At 39.0% G+C, this 23241-nt stretch overlaps 1 pseudogene; it reads left to right on the plus strand.

Annotated features, from left to right (window-relative positions):
* The first annotated feature begins 246 nt into the window (after nucleotides 1–246).
* LOC107527270 (complement factor H-related protein 3-like) lies at nucleotides 247–22780 on the plus strand (annotated as a pseudogene).
* The last annotated feature ends 461 nt before the right edge of the window (nucleotides 22781–23241 follow it).

Genomic DNA, 23241 nt, shown 5'->3' on the forward strand with positions numbered 1-23241 from the left:
GGAAAGTGGCACGAGTACATATTAGGGAATAAAATCAAGAAATTATTGTGAAATCATTTCATGACTATTTATAGATATTGCAAACATCTTTGAACGTTGATATTTACTAAGTGATCTCAATAAAATAGCTTCCTGGTAGTGCACTTAAATTCAGAGTCACACTTGATAACTGCTCATGAAGCAGACTTAAAACCCCAAACAGCACCACTGGGAAATCTGTGTTAATATACCATTGGGAGAACTAATATGCTGTTATTAGTCAATGTCATTCTCACCCTGTGGGTTTCCTGGGCTCATGGAGGAGGTAAGTTGAAAACACAGCTGAACACTCAGCTTCCCTCTTACTTGTAACTCTTGTCCTCTCTACTTTCGTGTGTCTATATTTTCTAGTGAATCGACTAGTAAGAATAGTCTCTATTATGAGATCATATAGAGAATAACATTTTGAGGAAGATTACATTACATTCATTTAAAGGGAAAATAAGATAAGTTATGTTTCATTGTATTTGCTGAGTTTCACAACAAAGGGACCCTCAATACCAATATGGAAATATTTGAATGTGTTCACACAAATTTAGGAAGCCTATGGGAAAAATAGGTATTCTCATGATCTTACATATGCTGATTGTTTTATAGATTCCTATGTTTTATAGATTCCTAAAACTCATGAAATCGGTCATTTTAAATAAACTCAGTGTACTATATTTACTTATAACTTAATAAACCTGGAAAAGGAATTAATATTATAATCAATTTAATATTTCAATCAATTGGCAGCAGGTAAAAGAAATATCTATTTCAACAAAAAGTAAAATGTATTCTTAATTTCCAGTGGACTGACAATAAATTTTTATTAGATTTCTGAGTTCACTGTTTAGTGTTGAGTAAATAAATTATTTCACTTCATAGCATTATCTCTATGGTTCATTGATTTGTATTCACATTTATAGGAACCTATTCTGTATATTATCTCAGTGCAATCATACTATTAAACAATTGTTTCTTATAACAAATATAATTGGCTGTTTCTTTAACTCATCTTTTGTTAAAAACAATGTATTTTGTATATTAATTCTAATAACATTTACTGCATAATTGAATCTAAGATTTTAATACAATTACATTTTTCTCCTTCTTTACGATCCTTCTGAATTCTTTATTATTGTATCTTTTAAAAGTCCCTTATTTTCCTTTAAAATCGGATACTCTCATTCTTGAGTAACTGTAAATGAAACCTCTAGTGTACCTTAGGATACTTCATCCCACCATTTATCAATACACTGTGAATCTCTATGCTTTCTCCTTACTCTACAAGAGGATTTCATTTAGAGCACTTGCTGCATGCTGGGTTTGTCTCTCATATCCATTATATTTGGGCAATAATCTTCACTGGCCACCACAATAACAACACAACGAAGCTTCCTCTCCAGATTAACGCTGTTCAGTAGTGAACTCTTTCAGAAAGTAGCCTTTGAGCCTAGCTTGGTGGTTGGACACTATTCCATGCCCTGAAAGGGTGCTGGTTGGATTCCCAGTCAGGGCACATGCCTGGGTGGTGGGCTCGATCCCAGGTATGGGGAGTTCAGGAGACAGCCAATCAATGTTTCACTCTCACATTAATGTTTCTCTCTCGCCCTCTCCCTTCTTGTCTCTCACTAAAAATCAATTTAAAACCACCTTTAAAAAAAAAAAAAGTAAACTTTGAGCTCAATGCCTGTACCAAAGTTTGTCAAGGAGAAAGAAACCCACTTATTGGACAAACATTTTGTGTGGACAGAAACACCTTTGTGTATTTAGTTGGCATGCGTTGAATTGTCTTTCTCCAAAATTCATTTGTTGAATTCTAAGCTCCCAGGACCTCAGTATGTAACTGTGCATGGGGATAGGTTCTTTAAAGATGTGATAAAGTTAAAATGCATCATTATGGGGAGCCCTAAGCTCATAAAACTGGTGTGTGTACAGGAAGAGGAAATTAAGACACAAACACATAGAAGAAAGAACATGTGAAGACATAGGGGTCTGACACCCATTTACAAACCGTCTAGAGAGGCACAGAGACACTAACCCTGCTAATGCCTTGATTTTGGACTTAAAAAAAAAAATTCTGTTGTCTGAGACAAGATTCTACACAGTTTTGTTATGGCAGCCCTACATACAAATTTTTAAAAGTTGACTGTAATCATCAAAAACCATTTTTCTATTTTCCACTCAAGTATATTTACATACCTATGGACATATTTAGGAGACATTCATCAGAATTTAGTAACTTTATCTTGATTGCTCTGGTGTTGCTGATGTTTTCCACTTTGTGAATATTTTATATTCCAATTCTCTTCATTGGTTCACTGACAAAGCCCTACGGAGTCACATAGACACGTATTCATATATATATGTGTGTGTGTTCTCACATACATCCTATGGAGCCTGTTGCTTGGGCCAGGCCAAGATTTCTGAGGGCCTGCCCGGCCGGGCATGGCTCAGCGGTTGAGCGTCCACCTTGGATCCAGGCGATCGGGTTTGATTCCCGGTCAGGGCACATGGCCGGGTTGCGGTCTCGATCAATGACTCTCTCATCATTGATGTTTCTATCTCTCTCTCTCCCTCTCCTTTCCTCTCTCTGAAATCAATAAAGATATATTTAAAAAAAAAAAAAAGATTTCTGAGGGCCTGTGTGCGGGAGGCACCAGAAGCGGCAGCACAGGAACTGAATGGAGAACTAGAGGCAGTCCTACCATCCTCACATAGAAAATGTCTCAGATCTGGGAGGTGTACTGGAGTCAGCCACTTTCATTCTCTTCCTCAGCATTTGTGTTTTTCCAAGTGATTTTAATCTTGGAAATACTTCTAAAGAACTTAAAGCTTAAACATCACAAGCTCCTCAAATCCCTTTGAACTCTTAATTAGAGGTTATCCCAAATCTCCAATCACTAATACAAGTGGGAAAAGTAAGATATATGGAATAATAAATTCATCCACAGATTATTCAAATAAAGAAGGAGTATTCATTCATGGGGGATACTATTTTTTTCTTCAGGAAATGTTTGTGAATACCCAGATGTAAAACATGGAAAGTTATATGAGGAAATCAGATATAAACAACAGGTTCCAGTTGCTGTGGGAAAATATCTCTTCTACACCTGTAATCACAGCTTTGTGTCTCCTTCAAAAACACTCTGGACTCAAATAACCTGTACAAATAAAGGATGGGAACCAACACCAAAGTGTCTCAGTGAGTAAACACCCCCATCGTTGCCCAGATGAATTAGTCAGCATATTCAGTGAGTGGGGGAGGGGGAGGGGTGTTCTGGAGGGATCACAGAATCTAGACAATTACAGCCTCAGTGGCTGGTGGAGCCAGCAACAGTAAGATATGTCATCCTTCAGAAATTAAATCAGCAAAACATAAGATACAAATTTGTGGAATATCTAATTTTTTTCATTTCAAATCCTAATGGTCAATAACTTTAACCGCTACTATTTATTTTAAACAATCTCCCTTGGTAATTGTAGGAACACAGATTTTTCTCAGGAGAGTTCATTTTTACATGTAGTATCTGTTCAAAATATGCCATTCCTTTGGATATGCAAGAAGCATTTTTTACTAGTTTCCTTATTTTTGTGGCTTTTATTCGTTGCATCTTTGTGAGTTTTATCTGTCTTTCTTAATGAAAGCATTATTTGTTAATGAAGAAATAATTAGAATAGAGAAAAAGAAAAGAGGTAAACAATGGAGATGAAAGTCTAGAAAGCAATTTAGTTAATCAAATAATAAAAAATACAGTCTCTTTGCTGATTTCCAAAGGAACTTTACAAATGTGAAATTGTTTTTTTATATATAAGTAATGACTGATGACATTACATATTAATGTGTTAACATGCATGAATTAAATTTTAAGAAAGTAAAGTTTGCACTTGATTTCTGTTTGAAAATTTGCAAAATGGAGACCCTCTCCTGATGCAAGATTTACATTTGTCATCTTTTGGGTTTTCAGGACAGTGTTTCCTCATTGGGCTGGAAAATGGTGCTTACACATCTTTGGAACGAACTCATCATGAAGGTGACACTATACAGATTTCCTGTAATAAGGGCTACAGCTTCCCCATCAATAAGGGTCGTATCACATGCACAGAAAGTGGCTGGTCCTCCCCACCTATATGCAGTAGTGAGTGTAAGTACAACTCTATCCTCTGGGATCCGTATTCTTCTTTATTTTCAACAGGTTTTTAAAATTTATTATTGATTTTGAGACAGAGGAAGGAAGAGGGAGAGAGAGCTAGAAACATCAATGCATCAACACGGATGTCAACATCTACTTGCTGCCTCCTACATGCTCCCCGCTGGGGATCGAGCCCACAGCCCAGGTGTATGCCCTGACCAGGTATCAAACCATGACCTCTCGGTGCACATGCTGAAGTTGAATCCACTGAGCCACATGGGTCGGGCTGTATTTTATAAAGTAATAGCTGTAGTAACTATATGCAGTATCGCTGTTGTTGCTATTGTACCTTTGTAATTTTAGAGTTCCAATTCTGTCTAAGTAGTTATGCCAACTTCTGAATAACCACTAAAGAATTATTTTGCCTACTCACATAAAATAAATGTAAGCAAAATTAGAAAACACTCATCAGGAGGAGCACAGTGAAATCTTTGCAAGACACTTATATGTTTAAACAACACAAACTTCATGCTTATAATGAAATTATGCAAAATTGTTTGACATGCCATGAGAATAAAATTAAATTTTACATAGAGTGATAGTTAAAATATCGCATTTGCAAAATCGTATGACCAGCAAACAAATTTTCTTGGCATTTACCTTTTCTTGGTAAAAGTTAAGTGTGTACCATTTAAAGACTAGCACAAAAGATAATATCCAAGGAGTCAGAACTCTGTACCTCTAAAATTTAGTTTTCCAGGGTATACTTTGTAATATGGAAAACTCTTCATTAAGAAAGCATATGAGCCAGGGCAGTGTGGCTCAGCGGTAAGCACCAAACCAAGAACCAAAGGGCAACTGGTTGGATTCTAGGTCAAGGCACATGTCCAGGTATTGTCCTCAATTCCCAATAAGGCTCATGGAGGAGGCAGCCCATCAATGTTTCTCTCTCTATATCACTTTACCTTCCACACTCTCTAAAAAAAAAAATCAATAAAAATACATTTTAAAAAAACGAAAAATAGAAACCACATGAAAAATAGGAATATATTCTAGGTAAAGCAGACTTGAGCTTCTTATACTTTTATATGAAAACAAAGCAAGAGGTGAATTTGAGTACTGGACTTGGGAATCCTAAAACTTGGATTCCTAAAGCACAGTCAGTACCTTTGGTAGAACAACATCTAGTCTTCTGCCTCTTCCCACTCTAGCAGGAAATTTGGTTCTTGTTTATTCATCACATCAACATTTATTGTACTGGCGATAAGTTATATTTATTGTGCACTTTTTGTATGTCAATATAACATGGTAGGCAGTCTCAGGCAGTTTTTTTCCTTGTTTTCCTAGACGTGTTTCGGGATTGTTGTGGGGAACAATCTTTCTGTGATTTTAGGCTGTTCCTTTCCTGGGCCTTGACTAGAGAGAGAGCCCACTCTTCTTGGGGCATCTTTTGAGTGTGAATCTCATGGCTCTGCAGTTCAAAGTTTCTCTCATCATCTGGGAGAAAAAGAAACCCAAGCAATTCACAGCCATGTTGCTCATTCAGTTCCTACATCCCCAGCTGATTGGACTTCTCCTCTATGTCGCTCATAGTCTTCTTAAATTTGTTTCTGTAATTTATCCAGAAGTTGTATTTCTATTTAGGAGAGGGAGTAGGAAGCAGTCTTCTTAGTCCATCGTTCTGAAACAGGAAGTTATTTTGCGGTTTGTAATTTCTACAAATTTGTTTCTTAAATTTTTGCAAGGAGTTTGATTTACTTTTAAATTTTTAAATAATTTTTTCATTCTTTTTGTTTTTTATAGAGAGGAAGGAAGAGAGAAAGAGAGAGGGAGAAACATCAATGTGAGAGAGAAAAATCAATTGGTTGCCTCCTGCACACAACCCAATCAGGGATGGAACCAGAAACCTGGGTATGGGCCCTGACCTGAATTCAAACCCTCAACCTTTTGGTGAATGGGATCTTGCTCCAACCAACTGAGCACACTGGCCAGGGCACAGTTTGTTTGCTTGTTTGTTTTTAATGGAAATAAAAATTAAATACCTAGAGTCCCAAGAACCATTGCAATAGGCTGTATGAGAGTACACGGAACCTTCTGTGACCATGAACTATGTGTCTGCCAAGAATTAGTCCTTATAAAAAATAGTTTTACACCAAAATGTGGAAAAACAAATGTAGTTCTTTCTGGCTTATGGGACTTTCACTCTGCCATCAATGCAAGGGCTGCAAAACCTTGTGATTCCCACTTTACATGATTAGAATTTCTCCAGTGAATCCTTTCTTTCCTCAGAAGCACACAATTTTTTAAAAATATATATTTATTGATTTCAGAGAGAGAAAGGGAGAAGGAGAGAGATAGAAACATCAATGATGAGGAAGTCACTGATCAGCTGCCTCCTGCACATGCCACACTGGGGATGGAGCCCCCAACCCGGTCATGTGCCCTGAGCAGAAATTGAACCTTGAACTCCTGGATCCTAGGTGGATGCTCAACTCCTGAGCCTCGCCCAGCTGGGCACACACAAGTCTTTACATTACATATTGTGCTGGATTTGCACATTCCTCTGTGTTCTCTCTGATGGTTTTGTCTCAATATATCAAATAATATTTCTAGATGCTGAAAGAAAATGTGGGCCCCCTCCTCATATTGACAGTGGAGACATCACCATTCTTCCATTAGTAGTCTATGCCCTGGGGTCTTCAGTGGAGAATCAATGCCAGTCCTACTATGTACTTCAGAGAAACAAGAAAATAACATGTTCTGATGGCACTTGGTCAGAACCACCAAAATGCTTACATAGGTCCTTTCATATTCTCCTGGATTCTGAGAAAATCTGTGTATTTTGCTGTTTATGATCAAATTTTGATCAAATAATAAATGATTCTACTGAATTCTTGAATCCCACTTATTAATATGTGAAGAAATAAAGTTTGAAAATCTCTTAATCAAGCAAGAACCTGAACAAAAGATTCTTTAATGTAAGCTCTTCATATTATTGGCATTATGAACTTCAGTTATAACATTGGATGATCACATATTACATATAGTACCGAATTTTTACATCATTAATAATTTTAAATGGCTTACATCTGCTTGATGTCTTTTTGTTGTTGTTGTTTGGGTTTTTGTTTTTGTTTTTTCAATTTATTTTATTGTTGAGAGTATTACAGATATCCCCATTTTTCCCTTTGTCCCTCTTCACCTGGGTCCCAACACAGGTCTTCCCCTGTCTGTTGTCTGTGTCCATGGGCTATGCATATATGCATGTAAGTGCTTTGATGAATCTCTTCCAGACCTCCCTCCTACCATTCAATGAGTTGATTTGGAAAGTGATTGAGAATAAATTCATGGATCTGTGTAGAAGATTCTACATGAAAGTCTAAAATTTTTATGGAAAATAGCTGTATATTGCTTAACATTTCATATTCTTTTTTTTTACACCTTCAGATGCATGCGTAGTAACAGAAGAAATCTTGAAAAAACATAACATACGTTTTAAATGGTCAGGTGAGAAACAATTATATTCTACATCAGGAGATTATGTTGAATTTGCCTGTCGACCTGGATATCGTAATGTGTCACCACTGTCTGCATTTCGAGTACAATGCGTGGATGGGGAAATGGAATATCCCACTTGTGCATAAAATGATAGTTATATGGCAGTCTTAAAATTAAAATATGTACATTTACTTAGAATGTTTTATTATTAATCTAATTCTTCTCAACTTAATTTTCAAGAATGGTTGAACTCATTTTTATTTATTAATCAGATTTTCTGTTAAATACTATGTGGAAAATGTCATTTTAATCTAAGAGACCAATGGATCACTTCTCAAAAGCAGCTCATTAAAGTGTGACAAACCAAATGCTCTGTTCTCTTTATGAAACATCAATGACCAGAAATGACTTTAATGTCTGCCTCTATCCCTCATTCATTATATTTCAATTTCAGATGAGTGGAAATATACCCTATTAACATCTTTGCAAAAGGCATTTTCTCTCAAGAAAATGTCTGTGATTTCCATCCAAGCTGTTGTGTGTAACTGTAGTAGGTCATCCATTTTATTGCCAGGCTGTACCCATGGACCAGACAAAACAAAAAATAGTCGTCCATTCTCCCGATGCCGACCATTAGCTATTATAAAACATCTGCTAATGAGAGACCTAGTTTATAAGCTTTGATGGAAATATACACTTATTTCTTTTAAAAACTGACCTCACCTGCATGTGAAATCACTTGCCAAAGAATTTCTGAGAGTGATAGAACCATTTCAGTCTTCCTGCAGTAAAGCATGAAAGACCCAGGTAATCCGGATAACTACAAAACTATGGAAATGTAAGAATTTTAATGTGTAGTTATATTCAATGTGTTTCTGTTTGACTAAAATGTGTATTGATACTGAAGAGATCATGTATCGTTTTCTTAGGTGATTTTTGTAATTTTTAAGTTTGGTTGCTTATTTTTTCTATTGCTTTATGAATTGGCTTTATATGTAATATGTATGAGTCGTTGATCCAATATATACATTTCACATGTCTCTTCCATACCCCAGGCTTTTTTGGGGGGGAGGGGGAATGATCTTTTGGATGCATTAGAAATTTAGATGATTACTGAAATCCAATATGTACTTCATTAAAAAGTATTGCTCTAGCACAAATGACTGAAGATAAAAGACTATTTTTTAGGACTATGATCCTACTTTGACTTATTTATTTTGTATGAGAGCCAGGCCAAGGTTTCATGTTTTTGACTGTACTGTATAAGTCCAATTGTTACCTGACCATTTCCTAGGAAAAATTTTATTTCCCCAACTCAATTACATTGGTGCAGGAAACAAGTGACCTGCATGTGGGTGTGTTTTCTCTGAACTCCCATCTTCCCACAGGTGAATGAGTTTATCATTATGACACTTCCAAACCATGATACAGAATATTTATTATAAATATAGATATTGAGGATTAAAAATCTTCCATTTGTTCTTTTTCAACATTGTTCTGGCCATTCCCACATCAATTTTTGATTCATGTTGACAATGATTTGTGGTGGAATAAGAGAATTTTACTAGGGTCATATTCAAAGCATAAATTAATTAGGGGGAATTGACATCTTAATGATAGTAAGGCTCCTGATCCACAAACATCATGCGCTTTATCATTTATTTGTCTTTAAGTTTTTTCTCAATAATGTTTTGCAATTCTCAGGGTAGAAATCTAACAAGCATTTTCTCAAATTTATTCTTTTATATTTTTTAAATATTGATAAAGGATAGTTTTCTTTGTTTTTTTAACTTTTCTCATCATTAGTTTATTTTTTAATTAGGGGATTGAAAACAGGGGGTTAATTTACTCAGTTATTTTATCAATAAGAAAACAACAGCCAGCTTTTTTTAAATGATAAAAGGACCTTTGATATCAGGCAATGGATAGCCATCCACAACCCTGTGGCTCAAGCATAAGGAAAAATACAGGCTTCCCTAAGAGAACAGATGAGGGAGCCTGCTCCAGGCACAGCTGCTTCAGGGGTTCTCAGAGCAGCAAGAGCTTCCCTCCATTCTCGAGTCCCTGACAGTCTGTGGTTTGCATGTTTTCTCCTCTGCAACAACCACAGTCAATCGATATGGCAGAGAAACACAGTTAATCAAAGGCCAAGGTTCCTCGGATTCATGATCACAAAGTAAAGGAGAGCTACCCCTCTCCCTGCAGGTTGCAAAGAGCTGAGGAAGAAGGTCCAGGCCCCTGGGGTCATGGGAACCCCGGCTCAAGGCCCTCGCGGTGGGGGGCCAGCCAGCATCCCACCCAGACCCTGGGCTGAGGGGGAAACCACAGAAGACTGCAGCTGCCAGGGCCGCTGGGGCTGGGGCTGGGGCTGGGGCTGGGGCTGGGGCTGGGGCTGGGGCGCGCCTTTGTCTTGGGGGAAGCTGCCCAGCCTAGAAGCAGCCTCGGGCGTTGCGGGGGCCACGCGGTCGGGACCCGGACAGACCCCCCGGGACGGACCAGGCGCTGCCCGGGGGCTTAGACACACTGTTGCCACCCGAGAGCAGAGGCCCCCACACTTGCTGCTCCCATTGTCAGGCACGGTGTGGAAATGCAGGTGCTGCGGGCAGTCGACATTGGAGCACAGTGTTTGGAGCCCGAATTCCCACCGATTCCTTAAGCGAGTATAGACTGAAACTCAGAAACTCGGCTCCTGGCGCCGCTGGGGTGGCTGCGCCGGCTGCGCCCTGTCCTGCCGGCCACACCCCCCAGGGGCTCGTGCCCGGCTGGGGGCTGGATCCCCAACGGGGGGCGTGCAGGAGGCAGCCCACCGATGCTATGTCTCGCTCACTGATGTTTCTATCTCATCAAATGTCTCCCTAAAATCAAGCAAATCATGTTTTAAAAAAGGAAAATAGAGAACTAAGCAGATGGCAGCCGCGTCCTCGGACCTCCTCTGGTCTGTGCCGCAGTCACCCAACTGCATCAACACCAACAGACTTCTGAGAAAAAGCACTGCACTGTGCCTGCCTCTCTCACTAGGTCCCCTGCAGTCAGAGGTCCTGAGTGCTCAGGCCCTGCTGCCGATGCCTTCCAACTGAGGGCGGGGGTTTTCTTCCAATTTTGTCCCACGTTTTAAGCTGCTTTTTACCTTTTTTAAAGTGATCTTTATTGTTGAAAGTATTACAGATACCCGCCCCCCATTTTTTCCCCATTGATCCCCTCCACCCTGAATCCTCTCCCCCTCCAGGCCTTCACCACACTATTGTCTGTGTCCATGAGTGATGCATATGTGTCTATAAGCTCTTTAATTAATTTCCCCCCAACCACTCCCCCACCCCTGCCTTCCCACTGAGGTTCAGCAGTCTGCTCCATGCTTCTATGTCTCTGGGTCTATTTTGTGCCTCAGTCTATTTTGTTTCTTAGATTCCACATATGAGTGAGATCATGTAAAACTCAGTCAGGAAGAATCAGAGCTGAATAGGATAATAATAACTGATGAAATAGAAACAATAATAAAAAAAACCCAGTAAACAAAAGCCCTGGTCCGGGAGGCTTCACAGAGGAGCTTTCTAATTCTTTAAGTTGTAGGGTTAGATAGTTTACTAAAAATTTTTCTTGCTTTTTGACATAGGCCTGTGGTGCTATGAACTTCCCTCTTAGGACTGCTTTCACTGTGTCCCATAGATTTGGGGTTGTTGTGTGTTCATCTTCATTTGTTTTCAGGAAGATTTTGATTTCTTTCTTGGTCTTTTTGGAGTCCCATTCATTGTTTAATAGCATGCTCTTTAGCCTCCATGTGTTTGAATGTTTTTGAGTGTTTTTACTGTAGTGTTATCTACTGTAGTGTAGATACCATTGGAATCTGAGATGCTTGATATGATTCCAATCTTCAAGAATTTGTAGAGACTTGTTTCACATTTAAGGTTATTATTGATAGATACTTATCTGATGTCATTTTAATTCTTCATGCCTGTTTTTCTCTCTCTTTTTCTACTTCTAAGTACAGCAGTTCCTTAACATTTCTTGCTATGCTGCTTTGGTGGTGACAAATTCCTTTATCTTTTTTTGGGGCCTAGGAAGCTCTTTGTTTCACCATCTGTTTTGAATGCTGGCCTTGCTGGATAGAGTAGTCTTGGTTTCAGATGCTTGTTTTGCATTGCCTTGAATACTTCACGCCATTCTCTTCTGGCCTCTAGTTTCTAATGAGAAGTCAGCTGACAGCCTTATGGGAGCTCCTTTGTTGGTAACAGATTGCTTTTCTCTAGCTGCCTTTAAGTTTCTCTCTTTGTCTTGAATTCTTGGCATTTTAATTATGATGTGTCTGGATGAGGGCCTCTTTGGATCTTCTTGCTTGGGGACTCTCTGTGCCTCCTGAACTTGTATGACTTTTTCCTTCACCAGGTTAGGGAAGTTTTCTGCCATTATTTCTTGAAAAAGTTCTCTAACGCTTTCTTATTTTCCACCTCTTCTGGCACTCCTATGATGCAAATATTGTTGTTTCATGTTGTCCCACACCTCCCTTCAACTATCTTCCTGTTTTTTAATTGCTTTTTCTTTCTGTATCCCTGATTGAGTGATTTTTTTTCTACCCTCATCTTCTAATTCACTGATCCGATCCTCAGCTTCTTCCTCTAATCTGGTGTGTTTATTCCTTTCAATATATCCTTTAATTCTGCTATGTCATTCTTAATTTCCTTTGTAGTTTCCCTATCATCTTGCATGCTATTGAGCATCCTTACAATCAATATTCTGAACTCTATATGTGATAGCTTGCTTATCTCCATTTTCCTTTAGCTCTTTTTCTGGAGACTTCTCTTGTTCTTTCACTTGGAGCATGTTTACCCCCCCCCCCCCCCATCTTAGCTGGCTATTTGGGTGTATTTCTATGTATTAGGTAGATCTCCTAGGACTCTCAGTTTTTTTGGAGGGTCTCTGGTGCAGGCCAATATCAGACCCAGTTTGTGACTGGCCCTGAGTAACCTGTTTGGAACTATCAACAACCCTCGGTTTGAGGTCTCCTCTGCTGGGCCTGGGTGCATTTGGACACACACAAGATGCACACCAATATCTACTTTTTCAAGGCCCAAGTCCAGAAGCAGATCAGGTTAAGACTCAAGGCACTCTGAGGTCTGCCTCTTCCTGCAGGCTGATTAATCTGATTCTTTTAATGAGCCTCAGGCTGTAGAAACTCCTTAGGGTAGGGCCAGAGGTTTTCCAGTTGGGTGGGACAATTGCTTCTCCTCCAAGGCAAAAGCAGCAAAATGTCTGTCTGAGAAAGATGTCTTCTGCAGTATGGGGAAATGACTGTGCACTGGAATCCAGAAGGGTGCCCTCTGAGCTCTATCTCCAGAGCCCAAAACCCTAGATTCTCCTCACACAGTTCCAGTTCACTTTGCCCTCCCTCTGTTGGAGCCCAAGGTGAGTGGTTGCACAGGAAACTTAGCTCTTTGCTCTTTAAGATGGTGCCTGCATTTCCAGCCTTCTCTCCCTGGCCAAATGAAACAAGGCTGCTTTTCACAGTCAGATGATATATGGCACCTTTCTCAGTTCTACTGCTCTTGGCTGGGAAGCCCACCCTGGTGTTTCGGCCCCATACTCCTCAGTGGGAAACTCCCACAGCTAAGGTATCCATCCAGACCATCAGCTGTTGCCTGTGGGAGCCCAGCCAGCCCTCTCGCCCCCCTGCACTTCCTACCAGTCTCTATGTGGTCTCCATTTTTCATCCTTGGTTATGAGGGTACTCTCCTTCTCATCTTCAATTGCAGTTGATTATTCAGGATAGTTTTTATGTATTTTAGTTGTAATTCCAGTTTGGTCCCTGGAGAGTGTCAATGTTGATTCCACTCAGTCTGCCAACATCTTTAATCTCCAAGTATAGTGTTCATTTCCTAATTTTTTTTTAATATAAAGAAAATGCTTAGTGAATTCAATATCCCCTCATTGAATATTTTATTATTAAGAAACAGTCTTCATTATTGTCTAGTGTTTCTCTTTTGAATTTTATTATATCTTATATGACTTTCACCACTCACCCTTCACTTGACTTATTCATACAAGGTTTACATTTTTCAATGTTTTGCTTTCAATTAGTCACATTTTTATATTTAGATTGGTCTTTCTGCAAATAGCTAATAACTGGGTCTTCCTTTTTTATTCAATTCTGCTTCATCTTTTTTATTGGTTTTTAATTTAGATTTAGTATCAACAATTAGTATTAATGGATTTATTTATGCCATTTGCCAATTGCTTCTCATTTGCCCCATCATTTGTTAGTGTTCTTCAGAATCTCCTGCCTTCTTTTATATCAGCTTCATCCTTTTAGCATTTCATTTTATACCATTTGCTGGTTACTATGTACCTATTTTTTAGAAGCTAATCTAGGGCTTATGGTATACATTTTTAACAATCATAAGGGTAGTGGATTATTAATGTAATTTGTGGGCTTTTGTAATACTTTTTGCACTTTGATATTTACTAAGTGACTTCAGGGTACTAGCTTCTTGGTATTTTACTTAATTCAGTCACAGTTGATAACTGCTCATGAAGCAGATTTAAAACCCCAAACAGCACCACTGCAACATCTGTGTTAATATACTGTTGGGAGACCTAACATGCTGTTACTTGTCACTGTCATTCTCACCCTGTGGTTTTCCAGGTCTCACAAACAAGGTAAGCTGAAACTGGTGTGAATATTTAGCTTCCTTCATAAATATGACTTTGCCCTTTTCATTTCTCTTTGCTGTTGTTGTTAATCCTCACCAAAGCATATTTTTTCCATTGATTTTTAGAGAAAGTGGGAGGCAGGTAGGGATTTGGGGGGAAGAGAGAGAGCCAGAAAGAAAGAGACAGAGAGGGACATCACTGTGAGAGACACACAGATTGGTTACTTCCCCCATAAACTCCCATCAGGGCCAGCATCCAACCTGCAACCCACACTTGTGTCCTTAACTCAGAAATGAACAGGTGACCCTTTGGTGTGCTGCCTGATGCTATAACACTTTAGCCACATGGGCCAAGGCTGTCTTTGTTTTTTCAATGAATTGCCTGGTGGAAACTACCTTTGCTGTAAGATAACAATAAAGAATACCTTTATGGAATAATCATCCCATAGTCACATAAGGGGAAGTTAAAGTACATTGTTTTCTGTCTTCTGAGTTCCACAGTGTGAGAGCTACTCCACAGTCATCAGGGAGTCATGTGAAGATGCTCATGAAAACTTGACTAGACTACATGTCACAGAGAAGCTAAATTATAACTCCAAAATGTGTGGGCGACACATTTCTAATATGCAAAACTTTCAGAGCAATGGATATTTTCATCATCTTACATATGGCAATGATTTTATAGATAATTATGTCATATCTCATCACATCATACATTTTTTAAATGTTTCCTTTACTATAATTTAACTTTATAAAGTAATTAAGGCCATTAATATTATTATCAATGTAATATTGTAACAAAATTATTTATATGTTACAAACATATTACTATAAAAAAAGAAATACATGGTGTTATATATACACATATATGTATATATATATATTTACACATATGTATATGTACTTGTGTGTGTGTATATATATATATATATATATATATATATATATAGGAAAACATCTAATATTTTCAACAGTAAAGATACATTTTTAAAAAAGGATAAAAAGAAATATATTCTTAATTTCCAGTGTAAGTTCAATACATTTTAATTTGTATTCTGAGACTATGGACAACTGTTGAAAATGTAAATATTTTAGAAAGCACTAGTATTGGGATGGAGCCTGAGGGAGCCCCTCCCCCGTGGTGCTGCTCTGGTCACTCGCGTCCCCCGCGGTTCCGTGGCCCCTGCACGGCTGCAGGCCCGTGTGCCCGTGGCTGTCTCGTGGTGCTTCTGTCCTTGCTGTGGCGGTGGCGGCTGTTGTGAGGAACCACTTTAGTGTCCTAAGATCACAGGGACCTGTTGTTCTCCGCCCTGGAAACTGGCCTATCCCAGGAGCGGCTGCGTTACCCGCGGCGTCCCTGAGAAAGGGGACCTTTCCTGCCGGGACTTGGACTCGCTGAGGGTGACCTATGCCCATGGCCCTCAGGCTACGATTACGGTGACGGCGACGCGGGGAGACGACCTCGCTCTGCCCACAGGCAGGCCCACTTTGGGCCCCCTGGAGAATTTCGGCGAAATGAGGCTGGAGAACTTGTTCCACGTCAGAATGTTCCCTCCAAATCTGTGGCAGGAACTGAGGGGGTGCAGAAGGAGCACTGTTCTGCCTGAGTCAGGGAGCTGGTGGCAGGAGGCTTTTGCAAGTTTGAAATTTCTTCTCTCCTCTTCAGTTGCTCATTAACTCATTTTAACAGGCTTTAGGAAAGAGTTGATATGCATCTTGAGTAAGAGGAAAAGAGGATTTTGTTCCACAGGATCATGGAATTGAGAAACTTAATTTTAATGGTGGGATTTGAACAGTAAGATTTATATAATCACATTAATTTCTGCCTGCATCAGGTTAGCATTAATTTGCTGTTTAGAAACATGACCTTTTAATAGTAAAGGAAATTATTTAAAAAAAAAAATCAATCAGTGTAAGAAATCTCCATTAAAACAAAATCACTACTGCTATACTGCTTGTTTTAATACTATAATATTGAGAATAAAATAATTACTTTGAAGGGAAAAAAAAGCACTAATATTATTAAATTTACAAATGCTTGATCATGATTTTTTGTCTGTCCTTTATTCTGTAACACAGTCCTCAGACTTTTGAGTTATAAATTCAACCTCTGTTGAGCCCATGATGCCTCATCAAATACCAGGTAAGAGTAGACTATGCATCGCTGTCCATTACTAATTTCGTAATTTCTTACATGTTGGGGTTGGCATGTTATTTAATTTGGGCAAATTCCTTCAGTCACAGTGATAACCCAGCAAAGCTTCTTAGATGTGCCAGTTAAAAGTACTTCATTTCACTCATAAGACGGATTTGAGAATCCATTGACTAAGATGTCTGGGAGGGGTCTTAGGACCAATCCTTCCTGGGTCTGCAGGGAGCACCCTACCAGGTGCCGGGAAGGAAGTGACCCAGAATATTTGTGAACACTCCTTATCAGATCTTCACAAGCCAAGGAAGTTGAGGGGAGAGGAAGGCTTAGTTGAAGTGAAATATTATAAGGTCATTGTGTGTGTGAATGCCATGATGCAAGTGATGGCTTTGGAGAAAGAATTCAGGAGAGCAGGGGCACATATGCTCCAGGTGTGCAGTGTGAGGAGGGAATTGAGTGACATGCGGAAGGATGCCAGGCTGTGCTCGAATGAATGCCATTTCTCTCTATGGTAAAGTCAAAAAATGACATCCACTTTATTCTCAAGTACTTAATAATCTTAATGGGTAGTGATTTCTGCATTATCCACATGGCCTTTTTCTTTTCAGAAATCATTCTGATCCTCCGAGAATCCCCAACAGTGAATTTACTCCTGGCACAAGAAATACAGACTTGAAGATGAAATCACATACAACTGTAAAAAGGGCATTTACTCTTCCCCCCAAGGAAATACTGCAAAATGCACTAATACAGGCTGGGAGCCTCCTCTAAGGTATAGCTGTAAGTTCCATTCATATCTTGATCAGCCTCTTAATTATGAAGCCACTTTTGTTAAACACAAAAAAATGGGGACCTAATAAGTGGAAACCTTGGCTTCATTGTGAATGTAAAACAGAGGAATTAATGGAATTTTTAGCTTTTCAAAGTATCCTGTTCTAAGTAGGACAAAAATCCTATCATCGTAAGTGAAAAACTGCTTTAATTTCTTGCCATTCAGTGTTAAATGTGTGTGTAAATGTAGGAATACATATTTCTCTCACAACCATTCTAATATGTTAATTACAACATTGGGTCTGAATACCACCCTTTACCGTCTTTTATATTAGTGATTAACTTCTGTGTAACAAATTCCTTCAAGCATACAGACTTAGAACAACAACCCTCTATGGTCTCATCATTGGCAGGGTCAGGATTTGGGAGCTGCTTAGCTGCCTAGCTCTGAGTCACTCCCTGCTGCTGCTACACTGAGATGCTGGCCAGGCTTCATGCTGGGGCTGTGCTAGGCTGCAGGATGTGCTTCCAAGAGGGCACACTCCAAGGGTTCTTGCAGGGGCCTCAGTATCTATTCACCTGGGCTTCTCCATAGGTGTTCTGAGCGGCAGCTAACTTTCCCAGAACTAGTGATCTGAGGTATCTGGAGGATGAGTCCATACCATTTATGAACTGGTCACACATGGTCCCCTCACCAGTAGTTACTCTCAAGAAGAGGGTCTCTGAGTCCAGCCCTCACTCAAGGGGAGGGGAACTGGGCTAACTTGTATGAGGGAAGCCTCCTGGAGACATTGTTGATTTTCTAAAACCATCACATGTCACAAAATGTCATTCAGTTCAACAGGGTATTTAATTTCTGGGCATGCTTCTTTTGCCTCATTGCAAGTGCTTTCTGTCTCTGCAATCATGTTGTTTTCCTTTATATATCAGTTCATTGTAAAACGGGTCCACACTTATGCTAAATTTGAAAAATGAAATGATACAAATAATAGGTCAATGACCTCAGTGTGAATTCAAGGCTAAACCGAAATGAATTTTGCAATATGCTAAGCTTATGCTATTATCACCATGAAAAAGACCTCAGAGTGTATAACAATGACAAGAAAAATGAGTTTATTGATTGATTTAGATAAAATTGACATATAGCATTCTATTAGTTTCAGGTTTTCAACATAATGATTCAATATTTGTATATATTGTGAAATGATCAGAAAACAAGTGTTATTTACAACATCTGAAGCTTATAACTTTTCTTGTCCTCAAATCACTAGTGCAGTGAGTGTAATAATGTTCAGAGAAATATAATTCATCAATAAAACAATTTACTTGTCTGTTGGTGTTTTCAATGTAAAATATTATTTATATTGTATTTTGTTTTTATTGCTAGTTGAGCCCTGCGAATTTCCAAAAGTAAACCATGGAGGCCTATATAATGAAGAGCGATATAAACCATACTTTCTGAACCTATAGGAAAACCATACTATTATTACTGTGATGACAACTATGTGACTCCAAGCTATATCTGGGGTCCCATTACTTGCACATGAGATGGAGGGTGGCCAGAAGTGCCCTGGTGTGGTAAGTTAACCTCTTTATCCTGTGCACATCAAAGTATTCCAGTGGAGAGACAGAACCATTACTACAATTAGGCCTGTGTGAGAAAAATAAGGTGGAAGGCAGAGTTCTATGAGCGGAAAGACCAATATAGGTATTTTCTTTCATGATAGGTTCCTCATTAAAAACACGGGAGCTTAAAATATTTTAAAACAATATTTATCTCATTTGTTCACATTTTAATTGTGAAAACTACAGATAATCTTTACTATTGATTTTTCCTTTTTCAAATGATTTGCCGGCAATGTTAGATTTTCTAAACCTGTGTAATATTTTTCAGTGCTTATGCCTTTTAATTTACCTATTGTGAAGGTGATTTTAAACTTTTTATCTTGTTTTAATTTATTGTTTTTATTATCCTTTTATAATTCTTAGGGCAAGGTGTTTTCAATCAATTGGAACATGGACATTCTCTGCAGAATCAAAAAAGTTATTTATAGGGTGAATCTACAAGAGTTATCAGCCATCCTGGCTACAGCCTTCCAAATCAGCACAGCACAATGGCCTGTATGGAGAAAGGGTGGGCCCCTCCTCACAGATGCATCAGTGTGTAAAGAGACCTGAGATCCACCCTGTTTATGGTTTTCTGAGATCAGACTTATTTTGTTGAAAGTTTCATGTGTCAAATCTCAAACTGAATGAATTACATCTTCTTTGTCCTAAAACAAAAGTATAATTAGCTCTGAGCACGGGGCTCAGTGGTTTAGAGGGTTCGGTTTCCAGTCAAGAGCATACACAAGGGTTGCAGGTTAGATCACCAGGGATGTGTGGAGGTAAACAACCAATCTCTCCCTCTGTTTCCCTCTCCTCTCCCCTCCCCTCCCCCTCCCCTCCCCTCCCCCTCCCCTCCCCTCCTCTCCCCTCCCCCTCCCCTCCCCTCCTCTCCCCTCTCCTCTCCTCTCCTCTCCTCCTCTCCCCTCCTCTCCCCTCACCTCCTCCCACCGTCTCCTCCCCTCCACCTCCCCCCTCCCCCCACCTCACCTCCCCCTCCACCTCTCCTCCCCCTCCCCTCCCCCTCCCCTTTCCCTTCCCTTCCCCCCCCACTCCTCCTCTTCCCTTCCCTCCCCCCCTTCTCCTCTCTTTCTCTCCCTTCCACTCTCTCTAAAAATCAATTAAAAATGTATCCTTGGGCGAGAATTAAGAACAAAAACAGAAAAGACATTTCAATTTCCTCTTCTAAATGTGTCTGAAAAGTTCTAAATTTTATACAACAAATAATTGATAGTGCTTGAATGAATTAAGCAATAGTGAACAGTAAGTCATGAAAGTCATTAAATAGTGTTAAATAAAACAGCGATTAAAGTCACATGACTTTAGTATTTACGTTGAAACCAAGCTGTATGTGTTCATTGAAGGAGATTTCAAAATATTGTTTAAATTGAAACTAAATACACTGCTCACCCCGTGTCCCATATGTATCTCTCTCAACCACTTCACATGTGATTTTATGTATTAATGCTGTGAGGTTATCAGTGAGGACTCTCATATGCAGGCATATCTGGCTTTAAATTTTAAGTAGACAGGATTCTATAAGTGGTTTTATGGGTATTGTTTAGAATTTAGAGAAAAATTGTGATGGAAATTGTCCTTTAAGTCAGGTGTAATACAGGGGAACTTTAATTACAGCCTATTATATGTTTAAAAAGCACTGATCACCAAATTTAGGGAAATTGGGAATATACTGGGCACAGTGCTAAACAACAGCCTCAGCACATAAAAGAGTCCCTTTTTTGTACTTTCTCTACACCTAGTGTTGGGATTAAAATATTTACCATTAATTCACTGAATAAGTATTGCGGACTAAGCATATTTATAGTTCTTAAGACTTAAGAGTGTTTTCAGGAAAAACTAAATCATATGTTACAGAAGGTGGGAAGATTGGCTTTTATCTTTTATTTTTTATGTTTTTGTAAATATATCTTTGTTGATTTCAGAGAGAAGAAAAGAGGGAGGGAGAGAGAAACCTCAATGATGAAAGAGTAATTGATGGGCTGCCTCTTGCAGGCCCCCAACTGGGGATCGAGCCCACAACCCGGGCATGTGCCCGGACTCGAAATCGAACCCCAATTGCCTAGATCCTAGGTCGATGCTTAACCACTGAGCCACGCCCAGCCAGGTGGAAGATTGACTTTAAAAAAACCAATTTTTATACTCAACTAGGATGAATTTTTTATTATAGAAATCACTATGGAAAAGAGGGTACTTAATATAAAGAGGTGGATCAATATCCAAGGACTATAGTCTTTCTCTAATACAAACACTCTTAGTATTAGTATGTCTGATACATAAATACATACATTACCCGTAAATTTAAAAACTTTGCTATCCTTAAAATGAGAGCATAGTATCATTATAATAGTATATTTGAGCAACAGCCGTTGACATACTCACAGTTAAAAATAGACCTGACTAAAGGTTCCTAGCCTGTATTAAAAGTTTTGAATGACAGGAAAAAGAATGCATAGGAAATCTATTTTTCATGTTATGTAACTCTTCCGGTGCAAAATTACACTGACTGCCAGAGCATTGTCATGTGATACTTCACTTATCCACACACACTTATGGTAAAGTTTATTATTGCAGGAATGAGATCTTCTTAGTTGGATGGTCGGTGATATGGTATTAGAAATACAACTTTATATTGCTTTAGAACTTTGTAATATGTCAGTAATTGAGAATGCCAGAGCCATAATCACTGGAAAACCATTTAGACCCAATGACAAGTTGGACTATCAATGCCTGGGTGGATATGAAAACAGATGGGAACACCATGGGTTCCATGGTGTGTGGTGAGGATGACTGGTCGCACTTGCCAACCTGTTTAGTAAGTATTTTTAATCCAGTATTTCCTTTTTCTAAAATTTGAAGTCTACAGGTATGTAGTCCTTGCTAGAGTGTGGATTACCTAAGGCATTTTTAACACAAGGTTTAAAATGCAAACTAGGAACAATAGTTCTATTGGAGCTTCACATAAACAGATTCCTGTAAAACTACAAATTTTCTTCCACATTGAAAATGCTACTTTTCAGATTCTACAGAAAAGTGTGGGCCTCCTCCAGCTATTAGCAATGAAGACATCACCTCCTTCCCATTAGCCCTTATCCTACAAGGTCAAGATGCAAATATCATTGCCAGGCCTACTGTGAACTTCAAGGTCCTTAATATGTACCCTGTAGTTATGCAAAGTGGTCAGAACCCAGAAGATGCATAGGTAAGTTTTTAATATTCCTCTGGATCCTGAGAACATTAGAGTAATGCTTATGCACTCATTTGAGGTCTAATATTCATGAAGTAACTAAGTTTGAAGGGTTTTTAGTCAGTGCTAGTTGAATGGGAAATTGAGAATGAAGAACTATGGCCACAATGGAGCAGGTTCTCATGTCCCCCTTGAAAGGACCCTGCTTTGTGTGGATGCACAACACACCAGAGATAAGAAGGAAAGGCTCTGGAGTCACCTACCAGGGTCCACACTCATTGTCCCCACCTGCTAAGCTCTGTGACCTTGGACAGGCAAAGCTGAACTTCTCTTTCAGTCATTTTTCTAGTGTGTGACAAGGACCAACTGCCCAGTGGAGGAGTCCTGAGGTTCCGTAAACAAGTGCTGAGAACAATCCTTGGCCACATTAAACTACATTAGCTATTTAGATGATTTCATCATCTTATGTTGTCCTAAATGAGTCATCAGGTTTACACTTTATTAATCCATAAAGGGAAAGATTATTAATTTTTCCTATCTATTTCTTCTGCTTTCAGATACATGTATAAGATCTGAAAAACATACAAATGAAAGTAACAAACAGTTCAAAAGGAAAGATGACAAATCCTATTATTCAAAAACTGGGGACATCATTGAATTTATGTGTAAATTGGGACACAGTGCAGTGATGCCATTACAATTGTTTCAAGCTGTATGTGGGGAAAGGAGAGTGGAGCTCCCCAGACTTGAGTGAAGAAGCCCTGTTTGGCCAAATATGAGGCCAGATTCCACCTCCTGCTCTTACTGTCTCAAAGCTTGCCAAAGTCTTCTGATGTTTCCTGCTCCTTTCTACTTTATTTCAAAGAAAATAAAAACAAGGTGTTAACCTCATTTCCACTTAATCTTCACCCAAAGCTGTCAAAACAAACTATATCTTCCCTTACACTTGTACCAAGACAATAATTATTCACCATGGTGGGATTAGACTCCTTGCTAATAGATTAATAAACAGCAATGGATATAAAGTTGTGGCTTTCTGCATATTGAATCGGATGTTTAAACAGTCAAACAAAACAGATGAGCTTAGATTTTATTGCAGGAAATTAAAAATTAGATGTTAAAATAGTAAGTAAAAATAATCCCACTGCAATATTCCCATACTAGGATCAGAAGGTGAATTTCTGGACCAAAGAGGAATCGTGAGGGAGAAAGGCA

The sequence above is a fragment of the Miniopterus natalensis genome, chromosome 10 (assembly GCF_054644295.1).
Source record: "Miniopterus natalensis isolate mMinNat1 chromosome 10, mMinNat1.hap1, whole genome shotgun sequence".
Lineage (NCBI taxonomy): Eukaryota > Metazoa > Chordata > Mammalia > Chiroptera > Miniopteridae > Miniopterus > Miniopterus natalensis.